Below are 27,598 nucleotides of genomic sequence, written 5' to 3' on the forward strand. Positions count from 1 at the left end.
GGAGGACTCGGAGGGGAGGGAGGCAGGTGTTACAATTGCTTTGGTGTGTGTTTGCAATTGCTTCAGCCTGCCTCCCTCCCACAGATTAAACAAGTCGTTCTCTCTGGCCGCCGCAGCCGCAGGCCAGAGGCTCGTGAGCTGGTGAGCACACACACGGCAGGCACACCGGCCCCCTGAAGTGGCACTGGCGGCACAGCCGCCGGCCTGGTGGTGGCCCAGGCCCACCGACGCGACGCCGTGAATGAATTATGCACATGCATCTGCATCTATCTGCATGCATCATAAATTATGATGCATGCATGATGCAGATGCAATCATCAAAGCAAGGTAACATCTAGTGACTAGTGTTACCTTGCTATGATGATTGTGCAGACTCTCACTCAGATAGTGTGCCGCCGGCGCGCGGCGCCTCCCCCTCCTGGCTCCTGCCTCCATGCCCTGCCTCACTGACTGGCTGGCTCACCCAGCCCAGGCGGCTCACTCACCCCCCCCCCATCTCCATCTGACTTGGCCGCGGCCCGCGAATACTCGCGACGCGGCTCAGCGCACTGCAGCGCGCACACACACACTAGGCCGGGCCCGGGGGCCTGCCAATAAAAAAAAAAAAAAAAATGTGAAATTTTTTTTTTTTTTTTTTACAAAAAAAAAACGGCCCAGAGGTGGCTGCCGGAAAACCGGCCCCAGGGGACCCCAAAGTCGTTCGGCCACGGGCCGAAAGACCGAAAGGGCCAGTCCGACCCTGAATGGGGCCCTTGAAATGAGTTTCTGAACCCCTTTCACTTTGGTTGTCATTTTCATGTTGGCAGTCCCCTGAAATAGGTGAACTTGATAAGGTGGATCTCTTATTCCAATATGGTTTATTCGTCTGCTTATTTTCAGTCTTGCACAGATTATACACTCGCTGCTTGTAGGGGAGCTTTCCAGGCTTCTCTTCTCTCAATACAAAGCGTGAGTTTTATATACATTATTGTTAGGGAGAATTCTCTGTTTAGGCTGAATTTCCTAACCTAGTGAGTCCCCCAGCAGCTTTGCTGGATTTCTGGAGTTTGTTTTTTCCATCCTGCCAAGAGTGAGACTCTTTTTCTCACACTCTTGGACATGTATGTGTGTAATTCCTTTAAATGTCAATGTGTTCTATGGGCTATGGGGTCTTTTACTCCATAGGGTCTCATATGTTTTTCTATGTGTGTTACACCGCACCCTACTTGCCGTAACACTGGGGCGTCCTAGCGGACCTCCACCATAGACTCCATACCCGGGGACTGACTACTGTCTCCCCGGGCATGTAAAGTCACCATTGGCTTTACTAGACCTAAATTTACTAACAGAACTAGTACAAACCATCTTATTGTGGACGTACTAGTAGGGGTAATTCGATTACTCCTGGATCTGTTACTCGAGGGGGCACTGTCCCGTCCCCCCTCGTCGAGTTTTGGCTGGTGGCAGTGGAAACTACTTGTTATGTTCGACCCCGAACATAACCCTATGGGATTTGTCCCATTGTTGGAGATTGATACTTTTTCTCGTTAATCTCTAATGTACCACCGATCTACTTATCTTAAATAAGTTTATCGGATGGTATTTTCTGCCAGAACTCGGTTTGTAAAATGGCGTCTGTGTTCGTCTCTGTGACTCCTAAACCAAAGGTCGAGCCCTTTGTTCCACTTTTGGCGGGCTCTGTACAGAGACCCTCAAAAGTGGTGCCATTCTGTCTGGGTTACCACAGGGGTGTGGGAGGGGGTTTAGGCACCCTGGACCGAGTTGCCTTGCCAACTCCGGTCGCACTCTGAAGTGATTGGCCCAAGTGATGAGCCTTCCCGCTCACCATTTAGCATGTGTTGATTGACAGCTAGGCTGAATGAATGGGGGCTTTCTGCATAAAAGCAGGGTTTTTGGGACTGGATCTTCAGAAGTCCCACAGGACCTAAGAATCCGACGAGGGTAACGCTGAGCCGACCTGCACGACGACACCTCCGGTGGAGCCCTGCGGAACCGACTCACCACTTCCCGACGACAGAGGAGATCTCCCTGCCAGAGAGTCTCTTCCCCTGACTGGTGGGAACAACCAGTCCCCTTTGCTTTTTATTCGCCTCAGGACGCAGTGGTCGAATTGCCCGTGCAGAGCACTTCGGTAACCGGATAGCCACTACCCCTGTACCGCGACCAAAAGGTGGTGCCTTGTGACGGAGCACTCCGCGGCTGGTCTCTTCCCTGGTGGTGCACCGGACTTCACTTTTCTTCGACGACGAGAACATCTCTACTCTTGGCAAAGACCCGACGTGCATCCACCACCAGGAACAACTGCCCCCGCCGGAGCTGCCCTCCACAACAAGGTACCGTGTCTGCCTGGCTTCCCTTTCGATCGGTTCGAGTGAGGTGTCTTAATCCTCTCCGTTCCGTTGGGTCGCCTCCAAGCTTTTCTCATTTATTGTTCTGAACTGGTTCAATCTGCCGATAACAATTTGCTACAAAGACTTGAATGCATCTCCACTAGAGACTTCTTGGAACATCGCGCCTTGCCTCTCTCCGAGTGGGCCTGGCCTCTGAACTTTATGATCTATTGTGATTCTTGCCTTCCTGCCTTGCATTTTATCTGCGAAGGATTGAACTGTGTTGATTTCATAACTTGCCTATCTTTTCTCTCCCACCTAACTAATATTCGAGTGTCATCTAGGTTGAGGTATACACCTCTGTCTGAAAATAAGTGGTACCGGTAGAACCTAGAGTTGTCGAAGTATTGCTAGGGGGATTGATCGTTTTCTACTTCGTAGAGTAATTGTGTTTGATTTGTTTGCCGTGATTTTGCCATAGTGTTTTCCATAGATGTTTCGTTATAAATAAATGCCTTAATATCTTTACACTAAGCCTCGTTGCGTGTTTGCTTGTCTTACGGGGAAGAATTGTCCTATTTTGTATACTCCACATACTGCTCAACTCTTCTTGAGGGAAGTCTGACTGCTCAGCCACAGCTACCAAGTGAATCTGTGTGGTACAGACTGCTACCAAGTGGGTTCACCGCCAAACACCTGTAGTCCTAAATCTTTTGCAGTGGTCCCAGAGGGAACTGCACAGGTTTCCGCCTAACACTGGTGTACAGCGGTGGGATTTGTATCGAGTATACAGTTTAGAGTGCTTTTCGACAAGGTAGGATAACTAACCACAAAACCTTGCACATAAAGCAACTTTCAAAAAAACATGTCTACGATGGAAACTTACAGTCAAGAGTCCTTGTCAGGTGAAAATACTGAGAGTCTGCGAGCTCTCTGTAGGCAAGAGAATCTTCCTGTAAGAGGCAAGAAGTTAGAACTAATAGAGAGATTGCTGGCGAACCAAAGTCTGGGTACTGGTTCAGAGGAACCAATCTCTCCAGCAAATGTAGACGACAGTAATGGTGTTGATCTGAATCGTAATTCTGATGATAGCGATGAAGAGGCTGACGAGGACGGCGAGGCTAACGAAACTGTCTCCCCTGCTCTTCTACCTGCCTTACCAGCTGTGCCTACGGGGCCCATACCAGGTCCCACAAGTAACCCTGCTTATTTTTAACTTGAAAAAATGAAGCTCGAACTAGAATACAAACGGTTCTTGGCTCAATCTGAACGAAACCAAGAGCTCGAGTTCAGACGGATGAATGCCCAGGCTGAGCAGAAGCAAGCTGAGTTAAGACTCAGGGAAATAGAACTTAATCACGAGTTAGAGTTGAAAAAGTTGTCTATGGAAAATGCTTCTCTCTCCTCTGGTTCCTCTAGGAGCTCCAGTCCCAAAAGACCCCGGATGCCGAAGGAATTAGTGGGTATGTATGAACCGAGATTGGATGTGTTGGATTGGTTGAAACTGTTTGAATACAATCATGGGCTCCAGGACATCACCGGGAATGCTTTGCTTCCCTTTTTGTTCTCTAGGCTCCCTCCTGTTGCGACTGATGTGGTAATGGAGTTGGGGGAGGCGGATAAGACGGATTACGAAAGTGCAAAACTAGCTTTAATAGCTAGATTCGGGAAGACCCCTTCCCGGTATCTTAAGAGGTTTAGAACCCTCAAAAAGCATGATGGTACCCCTTGGGCTACCTGGGTGAGTGAAGGGTTGAAAAACTTAGAGGGATGGATTAAGGGTTACAAAGTGAACACTTATGAGGGTATGAGAAATCTTTTTATGTTGGAGTCTATTTATGATGCCTGTTCTCCTGAGCTCAGACAGCACTTGGCTGATTCGAAGGAATTGGATTCCCGGGAGCTAGCTAAGGCTGCTGACTTGTGGGTTTCCAACAGGGCTACTCATAAGGATTCTGGTGCAACTCAGAAAAAGGAAGAGGGAAAACAGCCTAAAAATGACTCAAAAGAGAATTCTAATAACTCACATTCCAAAGAGGGCCCCAAACAAAACCAGAAGGGTAAGCCACCGGGCAAACCACAGCAGAATAGTGTGTCTTCTGGTGCCAAACCGGAAGGAGGTCAGACCAAGCCACCATTCCAGAAAGCATTCGGTAAATGCTTTGTTTGTGGCTCGACTGACCACGTGAAAGGAGATCCCAGATGTAAGGGTAAACCTTCAGGGGTCCAGCTTGTCTCCTTAGCCTTCGCTCCAGAGGAGGAAGTCCAAATGGCAAGTGGAAACTTTCTACTGCTAGCTGACGAACCCATTGGAGTCTCAGCCAGCGTTTCTTTAGTATCTCTGGGGTTGTGGGAACAACAGAATTTAGATGTCTATAATTCTATCCCCGATAATACTAAAGAGTAGTATAAGGACAGTGTCCAGGTGAATGGTCAGGAGACTCCTGCCATTAGGGACACTGGGGCCAGCATAACTGTGGTGGATAAATCGTTTTTTCAGGCTGAGGATGTTGCTAAGGCACCCAAACGCCTCACCAAGTTAGCTGGAGGGCCTGTGCAGATGCTTCCCCAATTACCAGTTCTCATCCAGTGTAACGACATGACTGTGAAGATACCTGTCAGCATACAGAGTGAGGTACCAGGACGCGTACTGTTGGGTAACGATTTAAAAACTCTCGGAGTTGTATCGCATACTCCCAGACCTCCTAGTAAACGGTTACAGGAGCTAACCAGACCTGCAAGAGAGAGGACCATGCGCTGTACTCTCAGGGAGATGATGAAGAGAGAAATCACTCCTGCTCCACTGGAATTGTCGGCCGCTGTCTCCAAGAAATCAGAAGCAAAAGGGAAACCTAAGACTTCTATCCCGAAACCAGCAGCCAGCATTCCAGTGCAGCCGACACGGACTTCCCCGCGGTTGTCCAAAGTCACACCCGTAACTCCACCTCCAGCCGAGGCTGAGAGGGAGGTACAACCCTGTGTGGTAGAATTAGACTCTGAGGAAGAGCTAATGGAAGGCCAGGAACTCATTGAAGATCTGGATCCTGTTGACCATCCTGAGCTGCAGTCTTTACTGGCAGAAGGTGGACCCAGCAGGGCAGACTTCAGTAAGGGACAGAGAGAATGTCCAACTCTGGAAGGTCTTCGCCACCAGGCAGAAGCTCAGGCTGAAGGGCAAGAGCCTGGGAAATACAGGTTGCACTGGGAAGATGGCCTCTTCTACAGTGAACCGACCGAGTCTGCACCTGGAGACTACAAACGACTTGTAGTACCCCAAGAGAACAGACCACAGTTCTTGCAGTTAGCCCACGAGATTCCTTTGGCTGGTCACTTGAGTTTCAAGAAGACTAAGGAAAGGCTCTCTCTCTATTTCTATTGGCCAAAGATGGGGGCCGAAGTAGAAAAACACTGCAGGAGCTGCCACACCTGCCAGACCTCTGGTAAGGTTGGCTCCAAGAATGTGGCATCTTTAGTGCCTCTCCCAGTTGTGGGAGTCCCATTTGAGAGAGTAGGGATTGACATTGTTGGTCCCCTTGATCCTCCAACCTCCTCAGGCAACAGGTTTATACTTGTTGTAGTAGACCATGCTACTAGGTATCCTGAGGCAATTCCTATGAGGACTTTTACAGCTCCGGCTGTGACTAAGGCCCTCCTTGATATTTTTACTAGGGTCGGGTTTCCGAAGGAAGTAATCTCTGACAGGGGGTCAAACTTTATGTCCCACTACATGAAAGCCATGTGGAAAACCTGCGGAGTTACTTACAAGTTCTCAACAGCTTACCACCCACAAACCAATGGGTTGGTGGAACGGTTCAACCGAACCATGAAGAGCATGATAGGTGCTTTAGAGGAACCCCTTAAGCGTAAGTGGGACCTTCTACTGCCATGCCTTCTCTTTGCTTATAGAGAAGTCCCTCAGGAGGGAGTAGGTTACTCTCCCTTCGAACTACTCTATGGTCATCCCGTCAGAGGCCCATTGGCCCTGATTAAGGAGGGGTTGGAGAGTGCTCCTTCCCCCAAGCCAGTCAGAGTGACTGACTACGTGATAGGTCTCCGGAGGAGAATGTCACACATGATGACGGAAGCAAGCGATAACTTGAAAGCTGGACAAGCATTGGTCAAGCACTGGCACGATCAAAAGGCTAACATGGTTGAGTTCGCTCAAGACCAGCTCGTTCTCGTTATGATCCCAACAAGGCAGAGGGCCTTGCAAGATAAGTGGATGGGACCCTTCCGAGTAGTGGGTAAACTCGGAGAGGTTAACTCTCTGGTGGACTTGGGCAATCCCAAGGAGGCTCCGACAGTCTTTCACACCAACCGACTTAAAGCGTATGTCTCACGACCTGATGTAGGAGCGTTGCTTCTAGCATCATCCAAGGAAGAAGAAGAGAGTGAAGCTCTTCCGGATCTCCTCAGAGGCTTACCTTTAGATGAAAAAATTGAAGGAGTAAATCTCTCCTCCAATCTGACACCCGAGCAACAAGAAGAGTGCAAATCTATGTTGAATCAGTTTGCCTCTCTGTTCTCGCTCTCACCAGGCTTGACCCCTTGGGGCCAGCACGACATACTCACTGGTGACTGTCTGCCTGTCAAAAGCAGAGGATACCGCATGTCAGAAAATGTACGAACCCACATCAAAGGTGAGGTCAGCAAGATGCTTGATCTCGGGGTAATAGAGCCCTCTACTAGTCCATGGTCTAGCCCAGTTGTGTTAGTACCAAAGGCTGGATCTAAAGAACTTAGATTCTGCGTGGATTATAGAGCTCTTAATGCAGTCACCAAGACTGATGCCCACCCTTTGCCAAGAACAGATGAGTTGGTGGATAAACCTGGCGCCGCCAAGTTCCTCAGCACATTTGACTTGACGTCAGGCTATTGGCAAATAGCCCTGACAGACCATGCCAAGGAGAAAACTGCATTTTCTACCCCCGTTGGCTTATACCATTTTAAGGTATTGCCTTTCGGACTAAAGAATGCACCTGCTACGTTTCAACGGATGGTAAACCAGGTTCTGAATGGGATGGAGGACTTCTGCATGGCATACTTGGATGACATAGCAGTGTTCAGCAATTCCTGGGAAGAACATGTAACCCACCTGAGAGATGTTTTGCAGGCTCTTGGACAAGCCAATCTGACCATAAAGGCGAGTAAATGCCAAATTGGACAGAGTAAGGTAGTCTATCTTGGGCATGAGGTAGGCGGTGGAGAAATAAGGCCTTTGCTCAGTAAAATTGAAGCTGTGCAAAATTGGACAACACCGACTACTCAGACCCAGGTGAGAGCCTTCCTAGGCCTCACTGGGTATTACAGGAATTTCATAGAGAACTATGGGACCATAGCTTCTCCACTGAATGTCACCTCCTCGCCCAAATTTCCTAAAAAGGTTAAATGGAACGAGGAGTGCAATCAGGCTTTTGAAAACCTGAAAAAGGCTCTTTGCCAAGCCCCAGTACACAGAGCTCCTGATTACCGCCAACACTTCATTGTGCAGACAGATGCTTCCAATGTAGGAATAGGTGCCGTACTCAGTCAACTGGATGGGAAAGGTAGGGAGCACCCCGTTTGCTTCATCAGCCGCAAGCTGAAGGATCCTGAAACAAGGTGGGCAACAATCGAAAGAGAGTGCTTTGCTATCGTGTGGGCTCTGAAGAAGTTTAGGCCGTACTTGTATGGTTCTACTTTCGTCATTCAGACTGACCACCAACCCTTGAGATGGTTAATGCAAATGAAAGGGGAAAACCCAAAACTATTGAGATGGTCGAACTGCCTGCAAGGGTTTGATTTCACCGTTGAGCACAGGTCAGGGTGTCACCACCAAAATGCTGATGGTCTCTCTAGGATGTATGTCATCGACTAGAGGTATGAGATTCATCCAGGAGTGGATTAAATCCTCCTGTCCCTTAGTCTGGGGGGGGGGGGGCGAGTGTTAGGGAGAATTCTCTGTTTAGGCTGAATTTCCTAACCTAGTGAGTCCCCCAGCAGCTTTGCTGGATTTCTGGAGTTTGTTTTTTCCATCCTGCCAAGAGTGAGACTCTTTTTCTCCCACTCTTGGACATGTATGTGTGTAATTCCTTTAAATGTCAATGTGTTCTATGGGCTATGGGGTCTTTTACTCCATAGGGTCTCATATGTTTTTCTATGTGTGTTACACCGCACCCTACGTGCCGTAACACTGGGGCGTCCTAGCGGACCTCCACCATAGTCTCCATACCCGGGGACTGACTACTGTCTCCCCGGGCATGTAAAGTCACCATTGCTTTACTAGACCTAAATTTACCAACAGAACTAGTACAAACCATCTTATTGTGGACGTACTGGTAGGGGTAATTCGATTACTCCTGGATCTGTTACTCGAGGGGGCACTGTCCCGTCCCCCCTCGTCGAGTTTTGGCTGGTGGCAGTGGAAACTACTTGTTATGTTCGACCCCGAACATAACCCTATGGGATTCGTCCCATTGTTGGATATTGATACTTTTTCTCGTTAATCTCTAACGTACCACCAATCTACTTATCTTAAATAAGTTTATCGGATGGTATTTTCTGCCAGAACTCGGTTTGTAAAATGGCGTCTGTGTTCGTCTCTGTGACTCCTAAACCAAAGGTCGAGCCCTTTGTTCCACTTTTGGCTGGCTCTGTACAGAGACCCTCCAAAGTGGTGCCATTCTGTCTGGGTTACCACAGGGGCGTGGGAGGGGGTTTAGGCACCCTGGACCGAGTTGCCTTGCCAACTCCGGTCGCACTCTGGAGTGATTGGCCCAAATGGTGAGCCCTCCCGCTCACCACTTAGCATGTGTTGATTGACAGCTAGGCTGAATGAATGGGGTTTTGCTGCATAAAAGCAGGGCTTTTGGGACTGGATCTTCAGAAGTCGCCAAAGGACCTAAGAATCCGACGAGGGTAACGCTGAGCCGACCTGCACGATGACACCTCCGGTGGAGCCCTGCGGAACCGACTCACCACTTCCCGACGACAGAGGAGATCTCCCTGCCGGAGAGTCTCTTCCCCTGACTGGTGGGAACAACCAGTCCCCTTTGCTTTTTATTCGCCTCAGGACGCAGTGGTCGAATTGCCCGTGCAGAGCACTTCGGTAACCGGATAGCCACTACCCCTGTACCGCGAACAAAAGGTGGTGCCTTGTGACGGAGCACTCCGTGGCTGGTCTCTTCCCTGGTGGTGCACCGGACTTCACTTTTCTTCGACGACGAGAACATCTCTACTCTTGGCAAAGACCCAACGTGCATCCACCACCAGTAACAACTGCCCCCGCCGGAGCTGCCCTCCACAACAAGGTACCGTGTCCGCCTGGCTTCCCTTTCGATCGGTTCGAGTGAGGTGTCTTAATCCTCTCCGTTCCGTTGGGTCGCCTCCAAGCTTTTCTCATTTATTGTTCTGAACTGGTTCAATCTGCCGATAACAATTTGCTACAAAGACTTGAATGCATCTCCACTAGAGACTTCTTGGGACATCGCGCCTTGCCTCTCTCCGAGTGGGCCTGGCCTCTGAACTTTATGATCTATTGTGATTCTTGCCTTCCTGCCTTGCATTTTATCCGCGAAGGATTGAACTGTGTTGATTTCATAACCTGCCTATCTTTTCTCTCCCGTCCTAACTAATATTCGAGTGTCATCTAGATTGAGGTATACACCTCTGTCTGAAAATAAGTGGTACCGGTAGAACCTAGAGTTGTCGAAGTATTGCTAGGGGGATTGATCGTTTTCTACTTCGTAGAGTAATTGTGTTTGATTTGTTTGCCGTGATTTTGCCATAGTGTTTTCCATAGATGTTTCGTTATAAATAAATGCCTTAATATCTTTACACTAAGCCTCGTTGCGTGTTTGCTTGTCTTACGGGGAAGAATTGTCCTATTTTGTATACTCCACATACTGCTCAACTCTTCTTGAGGGAAGTCTGACTGCTCAGCCACAGCTACCAAGTGAATCTGTGTGGTACAGACTGCTACCAAGTGGGTTCACCGCCAAACACCTGTAGTCCTAAATCTTTTGCAGTGGTCCCAGAGGGAACTGCACAGGTTTCCGCCTAACAATTATACAAGTCTTCTGCTCAAATTCAACAGCTTAGCAGGCAGCACAACAGGTGGATTAACCAAGGCAAAGTGATACTTAATGCAAATTAGGTATCAGGTTGCTCAAAGGTTTCAAGAAACCAACAGTCACAATCAAAATACTCATGGTGGTACGTAAAATACACTAAAGTATAATACACCTTGCACAATGGCTGTTCGAGAAGCCACCACCCACATCAGAGGTAGTCACAATGAATCTGATTGTGTTTCCAGTACATTAAATATGACGTGGGTATGTGTAGTGGGTATCAACAATAGTATGGAATAATTCTGTGGTGCCAATACTAGAAAGAAAAGAGCTACTACAGCACAGTCTCTATCATCGACTGCCTGTATTCCAACAAACTTCAACCAATTGCAGTGTTGCACAAGCTCTGTTTCCGTCTCAGCAAAAAGCTATGGGGTGAGGCTGTATGTCAAAAACCTCACCAGGAAAATATATGCTTTATACTGTCCCACCCGCACCAGCCGTGGGAATTCACATGGCAGGGATTTGCGCGGCAGGAATTACAGTTCTCGTTCTGTGGCGTACCCAATGAGTACACAGTACCACGTCTCCTGCGGAGGACTGGGTCCTTAGGCACCGAGAACCACGCTGCCTTGACCGTGGCTGCCGCCGACACCCCTCTGCTTCTGTTTCTGTTTAGAGGAATGGACCTCAACAGGAAAAACAGGAAAAACTCCAAACACGCTGAGGACTCGTAACAGCTTAGGATGTCGGGCAATCAGTCATCAAGCAGCACGGCCTCGCTGAAGAATCACTGAGAAGCCGTTTCCGACTTCCGAATGCCGAATCAAACTCCTCCTCTATCTCTAAATTACTTTACTCTCGTACTCAGCAATCTTGACTACTGATCAAGCATACTCCTTGGTCTTCCTCTACTCATTCCTCCCTTTATACGAAGTCCTCTAATTTGCTACCCGCACTCTAGGTTGTTCCCCATTTCTACCTACCGACAATATGCTTTTTGTCTTTCCATGCACAACCATCTCTTTCCAAGTTTAATCTCCTAGACTACAAAGCTATCCATGGTCTTGCGCCTCAGTACCTGTCTGACTATATTTCAGTTTACTCTGCATCTTGTTCCCTCCGATCCTTCTCTGCACTCAACCTTACCATCCCATACATTCCCTGTGCCTCCTATTGCTTACACTCTTTATCCCAACTAGCCCCACTCCACTGGAAGGCATTGGAAGCAAAGCTAACTGTGGCTCTCTTCAAAGCTCAGCTTAACCATCACTTACTTGCTAAAGAGGTAGCTCTCTGTGCCCTCTCCCATTCTTCCTACCTGACACGACCACTGCCTTCAGTGACGCTTTGACGCTTAATAATGTCATTTTGTATATTTAAATAGTACCCCTCTTTAGCTTGAAGCACATGCCTCCTTAGGTAAATGTTACCTTTGTACGTCACCTGTTTACTTATATGTATTTTTTCTGATTGTTTTGTCCCTGATATTTGTCTCACTTTTTACACCCCCATAACCTGGCTCCTCACTTGTTCTCGTCTTTGTTCTTTTGAACAGGAACCCTTCGTGGGATTGCCTCCACTATCTGTAAATGTGCTATTTTAAGTCAGCTCTGATCGACATTGACATCTGTGTTCTTCAAATAAATACAAAATGTATGCATTTTATTATAGCAATAAGCATCCGTTCTGGGGGCTTCAACGGGTGCGAACGTCCATGGGTCCTATGTTATAGACCCCCAGAACGGGTACTTATTGATGTTAGCACCCCGAGGCTACCCCTTGGGTGTCAACATCAATACATTTGTGTGAATCATTGGGTTGCGGCGAGCACGCGACCAGTTGATGCATACAAAGGCATCCATTCCTCACCAACCATGGCTGCCATGGAACTGGAAATCAGAGCTCTGGTCTAGAGGCCCTCTTCCATTTCGATGGTTGCCATGTGTGGAGTCTGGTGAGGTGCGGCCGTACCACTACAGTTGTATTCGTATTTTATTGTTTATTTAGCAATTTACTCCAAAGCGCTTTGAGAGGGGTTGGCAGGATCGCTAGTCACCTCAGAGTTTGGTGACTCTTTAAAATAACTCAGCCTTTGATTTGCTGACTGAATAGGCCTCAATGACTTGCAACATCCTTATAATGTATGCCAGGGGATACTTGATCCCATATATAATCATTGCTTAACTATTCCAGAGGTAATGTCAATGCTGTCAAGAAATGTATAAGCAAGCAAAGCATTCTAGTTGCTTTTAAAATGTGCTCAGATTGTTGTTTCCAAAGCCACATTCTTCATTACAGGGTAAGCCTCAGTACTTTATGGCATCCTGACTTCAATGTGTTCTTTATCCATCCATTATTGGCAACACATCAGAGGACTTTTCACACATTTACTGCTGTATTGTGGATTGCTATGTGGCAGTTTCAGGCATATTAAGTTATGTGCCTTATTTCTGAATTTGCATGTACTACTACTTAGTGTGCACGGCCAACTACCGACATCCTCTCTCCTCAATTACTCATGTATCAATGCCTATGCTTTTCCTCCAACTTGGTTCAAAAGCAGGAATAATTCCCACATTGCTTTTAATGCAAGTAATAAGTCCATGCCTTACCCCCAAACTGGTTCCAAACTGCAATTAGATCCACTTTGTACTTCACTGCACCACATTAAAAGTACACACCATGCCCTTAGGGACATCACTGCCATTGTGTTGTCTAAAATAGACTAGGCTAATATTCTGTACCTAGGTTCTGAACACTATTCTACTGTCCAAAATGCAGCCATCCACACTCTCATCCAGCTTAGCCGCAGGGAACACATCTTCCCTGCCTTCCACTCTCTGAATTAGCTACCGGGTGGGCAGTAGAATTGCCCTTAAAATGCTGCACTGCATGGACAGGGCTTCAGGTTTCTGAAATAAAAACTAAAAAAAAACCTCACCGAAGCTTAACCTCAGATAAGAGCCTAACTTCCAACACTAGTGGTCCCAGCCTATTCTAAAAAAAAAACTGGACGGCTCATTCTTTTACACTCTCACAACACAACTTTAGATTGCTCTTCTCCATAGGACAATAGAGCAATCGTCTTCCACATTAAAAAAGCTATTATAAAATGGTAATTTTCATACTAATTACGTAGACCATCATCTTATTTCACATACATCAGCACAGAATACTTAACAAAGCTTCTGGGATAAACCTGTTCCTTTTGGACCCATCATTTTACCTGTTACGGACAGCTAGGGCCATGCAAAACCTCCCAACATCAGCGGTCATCCCAGCTCGATTATTCTATCCATTTACATACAGTGAAGCCCTTGAGATACTGGTATGGTGTAGGAGAAGTTCATATGAATTCTTATCCTTAACTAACAACCTTATTTGTTGTATTTTCCAACATGTTTGTGTGAGAAACCAGAGGGTGTCTCACCGTCTAGTCCCCAGGGGTCTCTTGCTTAGGTGGCCAGGGCCTTCGGATCCAGACCAGTGTGCGAGGATCTGCTCGGTGAGGGGTCCTCAGGGAGTGGAGGTGAGGCATCTAATGGTGAGATGCGGTATCCCTCCCTTTTCAATATCCAAATCCCATACTATTGTTTAGGTTATTCTAACATTCTAGACCCCCCTTCCTACACAAATACTAAGCTGAGGAAGAGGAGGTCTAAGAAGAAAAAGAGTAACACTCAAACATTACACTGGACATGTCCCATTAATATGGTCAGGCAAAGTCAGGCAATTGACCACAATTGCATAAACCTGACTCACATTAACTCTCCCCTACACGAATAAAGCGTGGGGCACTGGGACACACTCTGAGCAAGGTGGGACATGGAGCAGTACTTCCAGGGCTGCAGCAAACCTAGTGAAGCAGGATGGCAGACAGACGGACAGAGGGACGGAAGCAAGGAGGAGACAAGTCCTCAACCTCCCTGCAAGAGGTCATTACCTCCCAAGAATCCTGAAGGTTGCGGATGAAAGGCTGATTGAAAGGAAAGGGAAAGCTTGCATAGTGTTTCCACGTTATCAGCCACCTGCCCGGGTGAACAACAGAGTTGGGGAGGCGAGGCAACACCTGTGAACTGCAAACCTTGACTCCAGGAACAGAGCCGCAAGCAAAAGCAAGGAGTTCACACAGCCGGTGAGTGAAATGAATGTCCTGAAAGAGCAGTCTGTGTGAAACCAAGATCGTAGCAGCAACAAATTGACAAGTGAAGGTTGCGCGTAAGACGGCAACCGTGAGGAAATTGATTAATGACTCTTGTTTGTAGTTAAAGGCGCAGCGCGATACCAAGTAGCAAAGTGGCCATACCGTAAGAAGTGATACAATCGAAGGGATTTGTGATATTGTGCAGACAAGAAATACATGGAAAAAGTGTCAAACAAGGCGTGCACCTGACTGGGTGGAACCAGAGGGTGAAAAACTGCAAGTACCAGAAGGCATTGCAAGAAAATGTCATTTGGTGAAGATTTTGTTGAACTTTCTTGTTGTATGTTTGCGAACGTAGAAGCAATCAAGTTACTTTTGTGTTATAAGGGAAAAGCAATTGAGAAGAGAAGGTCAAAGGGGTCATGCAGAGGTCTTAGAAAAATCCTTGCACATTCGAAAGTCTTCCACAGAAGGAAAAGTTAAAGAGAGGCTTGAGCCCGACGGCGGGTAACCTAGTGAATGTGGTCGAAGTGGTCATGCGGAAGTCTTAGAAAAATCCTTGCACATTCGAAAGTCTTCGACAGTAGCAAAAGTAAAAGAGAGGCTTCAGAGGAGCCTAGTGAATGTGACACAAAGCTTGCAGAAGGGAACCACATGAACTGTGATATAAAGGTCAGAGCTCAGCAGAGGGAGACCTGGTTGAAATTGTACTTTTTTGGAGAAGAAGCTGAGCCGTGATTGTGAACTGTGGTAATTTTGTTGAAAGGAACCTGATCATGGTAGGTCAAGCGGGCCCTGGTCCACGATCTTTGAACTGCATCCGTGTGCCTAGAGCCAGAATGTTTCACCCAAGCAAAGTGTGCCACCTTACCACGTTCTGCCAAACGTGGGGAGAGACCGTTGCTCAGCCACACTGACATTTGTTTTTCACACTGATTTTCATTTGACCCAATACATATCCCTTCACCCATTTGCTATCTTAGAGTAAGGGCAGGCATTCGTTTTTTTTAGCATAGGTCATTATTATTTTGACAAGACTGACCAGGACTGTGTTTTCTTTAGTTCATGGTTGAGATTACTCCCATTTTAGTATTAGGAAAAGCCAAGAGTTCTCCCAACCCCCCCATTCAAAATATATAAATAACTTAGGTCTAATTAAAAAAATATTTGTGAATTGAATCAGCATGTAAACCGTGCTAAATTTTTAAAATAAAACAATCATACTATTCAATTAGCAAAATGATTATTTCATATACAAGGCAAAGATGAGTGTAAGACAAATATCAAGAAAAAATCAGTTAATAAATATATTTATATGCTTAAAAATCATAATACAAAATTCCCATTTCCCTTTGTGTAAACATTAAATGGGTTTAATCGCAGAGCTGCTACTTTCCATAAGATCTGTGGACCAACTAAAATCTTATTCCATAAGACATTTGGGGGCCGATTCATGGAACAAACGTGCGCGGAAAATCCATGCGCAAGCAGGCGCAAGGGAGCGCAAGCGTGAGAAACGCAGCGCACGCGCACGCGTGCGATTCAAGGAAGACGCTGCGCGTGTTTCCCGCTGTCCGTGCGCCCAATCCAGCCATGGCGCACGCAGGGATACACGGCGTGCGCTACGCGCACAGCAAAAGCGCACATAGCGCGGCGCACACAACCAAAGTGGGCGGAACAGTGGGCGTAACACCCGGAAACTGGAACAACGCGTGAAAAAGAAGGCGTAACTGGGGAAGTACTGCAGGGAACTACATGGAACGCCCACACGCACGCGAACAACCCGTATTCATGGATCCGAATACGGGAAACTCGCGCACGGCAAAAGACGCACACAGGCGTCAACGCGTCCGCCACACGAAGGCAGGCGGAAGCGTCCCTGCGCACAGTACAAAAGTGCGCGCAAACAACAAACACGTATATACAGCTACGATGAATGCCCCATTTGTCGCAGCACTGATCGTGGGACACCGCAGGAGGAGGAGAATAGCCAGGGCACGCATTTTTGCACCACGGACAAGCCTTTTTGGGATGCCTGACGACCAGGTCTATGGCAGGTATAGGTTTCCACCCCACATCATCCTAGACCTGGTCAGGAAGTGGGAAGATGACCTTACATCCCCCACCCTTTGCTCCCAAGCATTGAGCCCCTTGGAGAAGCTGCTCAATGTCCTGCATTTTTTGGCCACTGGGTCATTTCAGCGAACTACTGCCATAGTGGGGGGGGTCTCACAGGCCACGCAGTCACGCTGCCTACACCAGGTACTGGCAATCATGACAGCGTGCCCCTCAGTCCGCAGGCACATATACATGCCCAGAACACCCGCAGAAAGGCAGGCCGTTGTCCTGGATTTTTTCAGGGTGGCACACTTCCCCAAAGTGCTTGGTGCCATAGATTGCACCCATGTGGCCCTACGTCCACCTAGGGCCACTGAGCACATCTACCGAAACCGCAAGCACTGGCATTCCATCAATGTACAGGTGGTATGCGATGCAAAGGGAATCATCACCTCTGTCTATGCAAACTACCCTGGCTCCACCCATGACAGTTTCATATACAGAATGTCCGCCCTGAGCCGGGCCCTGGAAGCTGGGCAGCATGGCGACACATGGCTCCTAGGTGAGTACAAATGCCGTTGCACATGCATGCAAGTCACACACAGACAAATACCCAGACCCTAATAATCTCAACTATTATCACCTCCCCAGGGGACAGTGCCTACCCTCTGAGCAACCACATGATGACGCCAATCCGGAACCCCACCACACCACCCCAGGTAAGATACAACACCGCCCATATTGCAACCAGGGCCATAGTGGAGCGCACATTCGGAGTGCTCAAGTCACGTTTCCGCTCCCTTGACGGCTCTGGCGGGCAACTACTCTATGCACCACCAGTAGTGTGCAGGATCATTGTGGCAGCATGTGTCCTGCACAATGTTGCAACACGGCAGGGTGTCCCAGTGGACATGGTGGTGCCCCCAGATCCCCAACCACAGGCACAGGCGCTGCCCATGGGAGGGGACAGGGCACGTGGCGAGGAAGCCCGGACCCAGCTTGGGGCCACATTTTTCACCTAACCTCCCACCCCTGCGGAGTGCACACAGGCCTGGCACATACCAGGTGACAATCGATGATGACAAAGAGACAGTCAACTGTCACGATCCTACCACCCTGAGATAGTTGCCATGGAAGTGCCACATCGTCTGCATCCCTAGCTACTTAAACACAAGCTATCCTGTGTGACCAAAAGGCACACATATGACATATGACATGATATGGCCTATACACAAGTATTTCAAGGTGCGATGAGGCAGGGAGGGGGGAACAAGGGAAGACAGACAACGGTACTACTAGGCCAGGTGTCATTTAGATTGTGCAAGTGCAGGGGTAGGGGGAAGGGAAAAGTGCAAGGGGAAGGGGAGGGGGGGCAGTGCAGCACAGGGGAAGTAGACCAAAAAACAAATACATAGGTCAGCTGGTGGCAACTGCAAAGGTAAGTGCAGACAAGTGCTGGGAAGGGGGGGCTGCAGGGATAGAGAGACAGTACCGCAGTGCAGGGGTTGCCAGGGAGGCAGTGCAAGTGGAGAGTGGCTGGGCCAGGGACCGAGGTCGTTGAGAGTGGCCCAGTTGCAGATCCAGTGCAGTTCCAGTGAAGAATTCCACAAGGGAGAGGCAGACAGAAAGCAGAAGCAAAGAGGAAGGTCTTGAGGTGCTTCCCGAACCGGAGATGGTTCCCCTCAAGTTCAAGTGAGGCAGGAAGGCTGTTCCAGAGGGAGGGCCCTGCCGCGGAGAGAGATCTACCCCCAGCTAGTTGCTCTGAGAAGTGGATGACCCTGACATGCAAGGTGTGCATCACACACACCTGCAAAACAGGCCATGGCCATCACTGTTATGTCACTCAAACCCTCCCAAACCACAACATGACATGGCAAGCAATACCCATACACCAACACAGTAACAATAAGGTACACATTGCCATGTCCAAAATGTCCAGTGGCATCAAACAATGATGCCTGACCTGGAATCAGATGAAATGACAGACCAACAACCTCCCACCCAAAATAAGTCATTTCCAAATGCATTAAAAGAGTTGTAGACGTAACATAACAATGAATGCCTGTCTACATGCACATTGTGCATTGCAAAATCAACACTGCAGCTTCTGTGTGCTGTGTCCTACTCCTGCAACACACTGCTCAGCGCACAGCACAGTGAACAGCCATTGTGTGTGATGCACACCCTGAGCATCACATCTAAGCGACAGACCACATCAAAAAGCAAATTAGGCATGTACAGGATCCATAATTGGTCACAGAACATGTGCTGCAGGGACACAGTGGCCACCAGAAGGCAAACAGTGTACACGTGGATATGCAAGGGTGGGAGTACATGTAGTGCATCAGAGTGCAAGTGTGTGGGTCTGCAAGGACATGCACTCAAAATATGCATGTGCACTCAAGTGACCATCAGTGTTCTCTACACATCACATGTGAACATTCACCATGTGTACACCCCAGCATGTCAAACCACAACTATCCCCTCGCACCTGAAAGGTAAACACAGCACATGAACAGGCATTGATCAGCAGAACACAACATGTACATAGGATACCACCATTACAATGTCAGAGTTCCCATCACACTGCAGGGCAAGGCAACTATCAACAGCAACCCCCCCCCCTCACAAATGACCATGACCCACTGAACAACTGCACCTGGGTCATGGAGCCTTCAACCCTCAATTCCACCTGGCCACAGGATCACCTTTACCCTTCGTCACCATCTCCCACCTTGTGTGTAAAAAGGTGCCTGCACCCTCAGAATCCACACTCATTTCCAAAATAAAAAAAATCCAAGGCATAAAAACGAACCAGAACACCCTCCAGTAGATGACTTGACGTAGCAGTACCTCACAAAGGCCAAGTACTACCACAATGATGCAACAACCAAGGTAGCACAGTAAAACAATGTCACAACAGGATGTGAACCATGTGTGGTACATAACATAGGATGATGCACCATGAACGGATGTGTACTGTCACAGGTCCCGTGTACAGGCGCGGGAGTGTCACGAAACAACCACCCCCACTGTGTCCCGGGTGTCTGCAAGGTCAAACTCACACAGGCCCCTGAGACCCTGGTGGGGAAGGAGGTTCAGGGATATGCAGTCGGGACAGGTGTTGGCACACTGGATAATTGGAATGAGTGGCAGGAGAGGGGAGGAGGAATGACACATGAAAGTAGGGAACGCACGAAAATGTACTACCGGCATGAACACATACACAATCCAAACAAACTTGGACATCATTGTCATAGCCTTCTGTAGTCCAGGTTTAGGAGTGGTACGAACCAACCACCCCCTCTAGGGTTTTGGCGCCTGCAAGTTCGGGGCTTACACAGGCATCCGCAACCCCAGCGGGGAAAGAGGGTTAGGGAACGTTGCTTGCATAGGTAGGGGAAGCAGGAACACCAGGTAGAGGGTACAGGGTTCAAAATTGCATAGGATTCCAGGTGATTAGGGGGAAAAAACATACCAAATTGAATCACACATACATCCATGCATTAGTGGACCCCCCAGCAAGCCTATGCAGAGCAGTTTGAAAGAAAAACAACAAGACACTTAGCTCTGGTTTTGAGTGCTGGCCTCCTGCCTGTGCACTCTCAGGTCCGGTTACAGGAGCACTGCAATGCTGCAAAGAGAGCCACAGTCAACAACCTGTACGTGCCAATTACACAAAAACACACCACCAAACATGCCCCATAGCAACAAACTACTCTACAAACAGACGATCTGGTGTAGATGCTTCGTACCCATATATAACATTACCCCTGTGACGGGTCATACACAGTCAATGCAGTAAGTCAGCCGCCGGTGGGTGTGTGGCAAATGGAATACCAATGTGTCACAATACACACAACATGCAATGTTCCCTGGGTAAGCAGACAGACCCATATAGCAAGCCATGACTTCAGAGCAAGTTGCGTACCACCATGACCGAAACAAAGTTGGCAGTGCATTTATCATAAAGTACATGGAAATGAAATGCACTGCACCCGAGTATGTCCCTTGCTGTATGTCCCTGTGAGCTGCCCCTTTCCATGTCTCGGAAGGCTACATGGTTGATACAAGTGCCTCAATGGACCTTGGTGTACCGGAGGGTATGGGCCACTGCCCCTGCTGGTGTCCCAGACAACCTTACAATCAACAGCCATCGGTCCACCAACACATCTGAGCTGCATTGTGTGCTTCAACACCAATATTCGTCCAAGCTCACCCTCAGTGCTGTGACTAAGCCTGCATGTGCAACTTGCCTGGTGCAAGCTTTGCTGTGTTGTGGCCCCCCTGTGCTGCTCACCTTGCCTGGAGTTCCTTGGAACACGTCAGCAGTTCTAGGATGTAGGTCTGCAATCCCTGTGCCTCTGCTTGTGCACACATGTGCATGTGGGCACCAACAAACGTGTCCAGAATTCCGTCGTCCAATGGGCCATGTCTGCTGGCAAAGGTGCTCTGGAGGCTCATCCCCCTGCGGAAAGGGCATGAAACACATGATTAATGCTTCAAAGTCATCTGTGTGTGTCTCTTCAGGCATCTCATTACTTGACCATGTCAGAGAGTCACATCATAAATCACACCATCAGTCCGTCTTTCACATCCAAAGTGTGGAACACTATCTACAGCATGAATTGCAACAAGCACGTGTACAGTAAAGATAAGAAACATACTACACAATGCATAGCAATTAATGTACACATTAATCATGAAACACCCCATCTAGCAAAAGCTGAACAGTGGACAATAACACCAAAATCATCCCCACTAGGGGTGTAAACACAAGTCACACAGCACCAGACATGCCACAGATATGACAGTCCAAAGCCCTTGTGTAAAAGTTTGTGACACCGAACCATCCTTGCGAGCCCATGGATAAGGGAGGCAGGAGTGGCATATGTGAGTCAAGGACCCCAAGCAACAAACACATACACAAGACAAGCCTGAAGGGCCCAGCTGGAGCAGACAGTGGATGCCTTCAAAAGCCACAAAGCACCGCACCGTCACATGAAAGCACAATAGACAAGCAATTTTAAACTATACTAACTATTAACTAATTACACTAACTATGGAAAACCTACATTACCTAATTAAACTAACTATCAAACAGAATCTTAACTAACTAAACTAAAAGGAAAATCAAAAATGGCCACATACGACCCGGGGGGGAGGGGAGGCACCCAGGAGGTGGGAGGTACAGGGTGCTGCTCAACATCCACATGCGATGATGCTGAGCCGCCAAAAAAAAAACCTCCATGGGCTCAACGCCTGCACAGCCCGACCTATGTGGGAGATAGATGGTCGTCCGAGTCTGGCTCATCCTGTAAAGGAGGACGTGGCACAGTAGCCTGGTCACACCTAGCCGCAGCTTGCCCCTCGTCGGCAGCAAGTCTGCCGGACGGGTGAGCCTGGTTCTGTGTGGCGATGTGACGTAGGTCTGCATGCAGAACCTCACGTGATGCACATGCTTCCTCTTGCAAGGTAGCACGTGTAACATGGAGTTCCTCCTGCAAGGCCTGGCTGGACAACCGCTGCACCTCCCGGCAAGCCTGTAGCTCAGCCGAGATGGTACGCTCAAGCTGTGCAAACCTCTCCTCTGCCTGCTGCCTCTGGGACATCATAAGGACACCCAGAGTGGATCTGAGGGAAGCATACTCCTCCCTCAGGGCATCCATGTGCGCCTCTGCGTGAGCAGCAATTGCTTGATGGAGAGACGACATTTCAGCCTGGCGTGCCCTGTCTGAGGCCGCCATGCCCAGCCTGAGCGAGCGGGCCGTGGACCGTGCCGCCTGCTGCTGGAGAAGCACCTGCCTAGCAGTGGGGAGCACAGATCGGGCCACACGCTCCATGCTCTCAGCGATGTTCTCCATTGCTGCCCCTTGCCGTTCTGAATTGGCAGTCATGTCTTGCTCCCACTCAGTATACTGCGGTTGCGCGCAGTGACCGCGTTGCCGGGCTTGACCCCTGCGGGACCCAAAGACCGGGGGTCCTCGCTGTGTTGGCACTGCCTGCGGCTGCACGACTACATGCCCCCGTCGACGTGATGTCCCAGGCACATCAGTGACTGGTGTAGAGGGTGACCATGTGTCCCGATCCACCACGGACGGAGGAACCAAGACTGTCTGATCCCTCAGTGCAGGTGTCGCAGACAGAGGAGTGTCCACATCAGAATCACTCACCCCTGACACATGGACTTGATGCTCATCCAACTCAACATGGACGTCAGAGTCGTCATCAAGGCTGGACTCATAGGCAGCCAGAGACAAGATGGACTGTAGCACTTGGGGGTTTTCGTGGCCTACCACCCCATGACCCACACTAGTGTCGGGTTGATGTAGTGGTAACAACCCTGTGTCTGGCATGACAACACCATCCTCCGCCTCCATTGTGTCATCACCTGAAAAATAGAGAGAAAAAAGGTCACTAAACATGTCAGAAGCACACAACACCACACACACCGACAGCAAACGCATCAGGCAGACATGTGACACACAACATATAACCTGGCATGCATGCTGGGTCAACTTTGAATTGCTTCTGTGATCAGACCTGTTGAAAGGTGGCAGTTTCCATGGAAGTGGGTCTATGCAGTGCAGAAAATGTGTACGCCACTCACTGCCTACATGTACAAGCACTACATGGTGTGTGCGAGGAAATGTGAAGGCAGTGCAATGTCAAATTCAGACATCACATGCATTGTGCATTCAATGTGTACCATGTCTAGAAGCCAAGCACCCCTCCACCCCAGTACCAAAGCAAGGATGCCTAGCATGGTATCAAAAGGCTGACCATACACCTGTGTATTGACATGCCGTGTTGACTGGCATCAACAGCTTAATGTGATTCAAATTACAACACTGCAAATGATGCTGGGACAGTGGGCAGGACACATGATAGAAACTCCGGAGGCCGCCCACGTGTGAAGAAGACACAACAACAGTTGGACAAAGTCATTGGCCATTGAACAGGCTGAGGCCTGTGAGCCACACAGATTGTCAGACCCTAAACATGTGTGCAATGCAGGACTGAGCCACAGTTGACATGGGAAGGCTGATGAGATGGCAGGCAATGTATGTAACCAAGGACTTGTATTACAGTGATCATCCAGTCAAGGACACATAGGGGCATGCGTGCAATGCACATAAAGCATGAATGGGCACTCATGTCCCTGCGGGACATCTGACCTATGCACAGTACAAGTCAGATACCCTGCATCAAGTACTAAGGCTGTACCACACGCATATGTTTGGCAGATTCTACGCTGGAAGTTAGCATTTACACAGGACGCATGAACAAGAAAGTACACATTGGCAAGCGAGAAGAACACCAGTGCAAAGGTGGAACTGGGGTGCAGAGTGGCGGAGCAGGGGCAAAGGAGCATGCCTACATGGAGTCCCCGCATGCAGGCAGAGGAGACATGCATGACGGAAGCATTGCATTACTTACACATCAGAACTATGTACACGTCACATGTAGCGGCAATCATGCACAACACATCCCACAAGTGAAACACACACGTCCTCAACAAACACGCATCAACACTCACTGGACTGGGCATCAAAGTCCAGCATCTCTCCCACTCCTTCGACCAATTCAGGTGGTATGAACTCCACAACGAGTGCCTCATGCGGAGTGAGCTCTTCCTCCTCTGGTGCAGGCCCACCGCCAGTCACCAGAGTCAAGTTGTAATTAGAGGCACGCTTAGCCTTAGTGCTGCGTTTGATGTCATTCCAACGCTTTTTGCACTCTTGCGCCGTGCGCACCTCATGGCCGAATGAACTGACATGTTCCGCAACATGCTTCCAGTGGGTGTCACGTTGGGCAGCCGTAGTCTGACTATTGGCACCCACTAGCATGTCACGGCTGTGGCCCCGCACGTAGTCCACGAGGAAGTCCAGTTCCTGCTTACAGAAAGGCTTCTTCCTCGACGTGCAGGAGGTCGTGGCTGTGTGTGGGGTCCCAACCTGTGCTGCAGGTGCAACCTTCCTCCTCTTGGACTGTGGCGCAGACCCTGGCTGGCTAATGCCGCCCTGACCAGTATGGCCAGTGGGTTCGGTGGATTGAGCCAAGGGAGTGGCAGGTGGAGGGATGACCAAAGGCTTGACTTGTGTCAGAAGCAGCTGGGTGCCCACTAATGGACCCTGCGCAGCAACATCAGCTGTGGCAGGGTCATTGACCGCAACGGTCCTGGTTGGCAGACTCACAACCGGGGTGCTGTTGGGTGCATCTGCCCCTGCACTTGCCAACACCCGGCTGTTCGGGGCAGCAGGTGACATGACTGCCCCCGGGACACGTGTCTTGGTCTGAGCAGCCCAGCCTGCCCCTATGGTTCCCCCCCTGGCCTGTTGGAGATCTACCAAGGGCTCTTCAAGTGCCAACGCAGCCTGCGCTGGCAGAGCCCAAGCCTGGGTGGCGGTGTCCACAGCTGCACCTGCAGCTACCACTACCCTTCGGCCCGTGGCAGTCGATGGAACGGACTGCCGGGTCACACGGGCGCCAGTGCCAGATGCAGAAGCTGCATCCCCCGGAACCACAGGGGGTGGTGGCATGACTGCACCGACACATGGCACAACATTGTGCTCAAGTGGCGCTCCCCTGCCTCTTCCCCCTCTGTGGCCGCCCTGGACACCCTGGAGTCCCCCTACTCCCTGGTCACCACGGCCACGTCCCCGACCACGCCCGCCACGAGGAGGACGCCCAGCTGAGGCATCCCTCACCTTTGGTGGCCTCCCAACCATGGCACAGATGTAGTAGTGCCAGCACAGATGGAGTGGTGCCAATGGGAGGTGTACACCACAATTGACCTGGGCAATTGGGGTGAAGGGGGTGGGAAGCAAGATGTTAACAGCCCCCCTGCACCTGCAAGGCTGTATGTGACCCCGGGGATGTAGTGACGGGTCACGCAACGCTCAGGCACCCCAAAACTGCCGTAAAACCGTGCACTATGACATCGAAAATGGGTGCGATACACAGGGGCACCCGCAGCGGGAAAAAGAGTGTGTGCGACTCACCGTCTGACTAGCGCGATGCAGAAGAACACGCATAGCCAATACCCCCGCCAAAAGAAGAGATACATGCTTGATAGCTGTGAAGTTGTGATGGCGTGCGAAACAACAGGAAGCACGTACAGCGAACTGCTGGGCCCGCTCACCTTTAACCTGTGCTGAGGGAAACGCACGCGCGCATCACGTCACTTACACGCATGGACCCTTTCCTCGTATTACACGCGGACGTGCAGTTTTTCACACGCGCTGAAATGCCCATGCACGCCTGTGCGCGTCACATCACAGGGGCGCTTGCGCTTGAGGGGCATTCTGTCCAATGAAATTGCGTATGCGTGCAGACGCGCTTACGCGCTAAGGGCCTTTCCTCGAATTACACGCTGACGTGCCGAATTTTCACGTGCCAAATCACTCCCTATCAAGCTGGCCACGCGTAAGCACACGGAAGACCACGCTCCTGCCCAGAAGACCGAACTACTGCCCCCCAGAGCCCCGAGCACGCTCCCACCTGCCATCTGATGCTGCCTGACTGCCTGCTGCCCACGTGCCCTGCCATTTGCTGCCTGCACATCAGCCAGGGGTGCTGTTGCTGTGACCACCCCTGCTGGAACCGAAGACTCCCGACTGGGATTCCATCGCTCCACAGCCCAGCCCCAGGACCCAGTTGCCTACCCACTCCTGCCTCTGGGGTTGTCATGTCGGGCACTGCAACATCTGGCACCACTGACAACCCCCGGCCGGAGAGGCAGAGGGGCACCAGCTTCAGTGCCAGGGAAGTTGGTGTCCTGGTGGAGCAAGTCCTGGGGCAATATTATGCCCTCTTCGGAAGTTCCCGCACCGACAAGGAAGGACGGACTCGTATCTGGACTGACATCGTGACTGCCATCAACGCGGAGGGGGTGGCAGTCCGCGACTTCCAACATGTCAAGAAGCTCTGGGAGGACTTCAGGTCCAGGACCCTGAACAAGGCCCGGCACCTCTTGAAAGCAGCGGACGCCAAGGGGCGCCGGGGCCACTTGTCGGAAGATCAGATGAGGGTCCTGGAACGCATATCCCCAGCGCTCCACGTCCAGGTCCTTGAGAGGCAGACCCGTCTGGAGTCGAGCGGTAAGTGTACATGCATCCTGATTGTGAGCTGTGCGTGTGGTGAAGTTTCAGTAGTGTGCAGGTTGCACATCTGTTTGTATGGGGTTGAGTATGGGTGGGGGTGTACAGGGCCGTGAGGCTAACACATGCGAGGGCTGTAATGTGTGAGACATGGATGGTGCTTGTGTGTGTAGGCTTGCAGTTGTGTGGGCACACATGTTTGGATGAATGTGTATGTAAGTAGACATGTTCGATATGTCACGCATGTATGTTGTTTTCAGCTGCATGTATCAGCACTGTGTACATGTGCATTTGTGTGTATTTGACAAGGGTCCAACAGTGATGCAACATGGATGCATGTGACAGCGGGATGTGGAAGCCTGATTGGCAGATGTGACATGGATGCCCATCTGAACACCATGCGACACTTGGCAGAGGTGTACACATGCATGCAAGTGTGGTGGTGTGTGTACATGTGTGGTGCACTTCCTGTGTTGCATGTGATGTCTGGCTCAGCTTTGCCTGCTCATGCTGTTGTATGTGTATGGATGGTGCTGGCAGCTGCGATATGGCTGTGGTATGGCTCATGTGTGCGAGTTGAAATGACATGTGTGTTGGGGATTGTGATGGCATGTCTGAGGTTTGCCAATGCCACTCATGTACAACTGTCATGTGTGTATGTGTCCATTGTACAGTGCCCTGATGCCTGTGTTTTATTTCTCCCTGTCTGCAGCGTTAACTGATGAAGAGGGCGGAGAAGGTGCTGTGGAGCACAGCGGCGGGGATCCCACCGCCAGCCGGAGACGCAAGGCCCGGCTCCCCCCCCCATGTTGTCATCTCGTCGCGGAGTGAGGAGTGCGGTGCCGCATCCCAGGCCGCAGCTGCCGGGGGGAGGTCCAAGAGGCGGAGGTTGGAGTTGGACTGCTCGGC

Source organism: Ambystoma mexicanum, chromosome 13 (assembly GCF_040938575.1).
Source record: "Ambystoma mexicanum isolate Mex_15411 chromosome 13, UKY_AmexF1_1, whole genome shotgun sequence".
Classification (NCBI taxonomy): Eukaryota; Metazoa; Chordata; class Amphibia; order Caudata; family Ambystomatidae; genus Ambystoma; species Ambystoma mexicanum.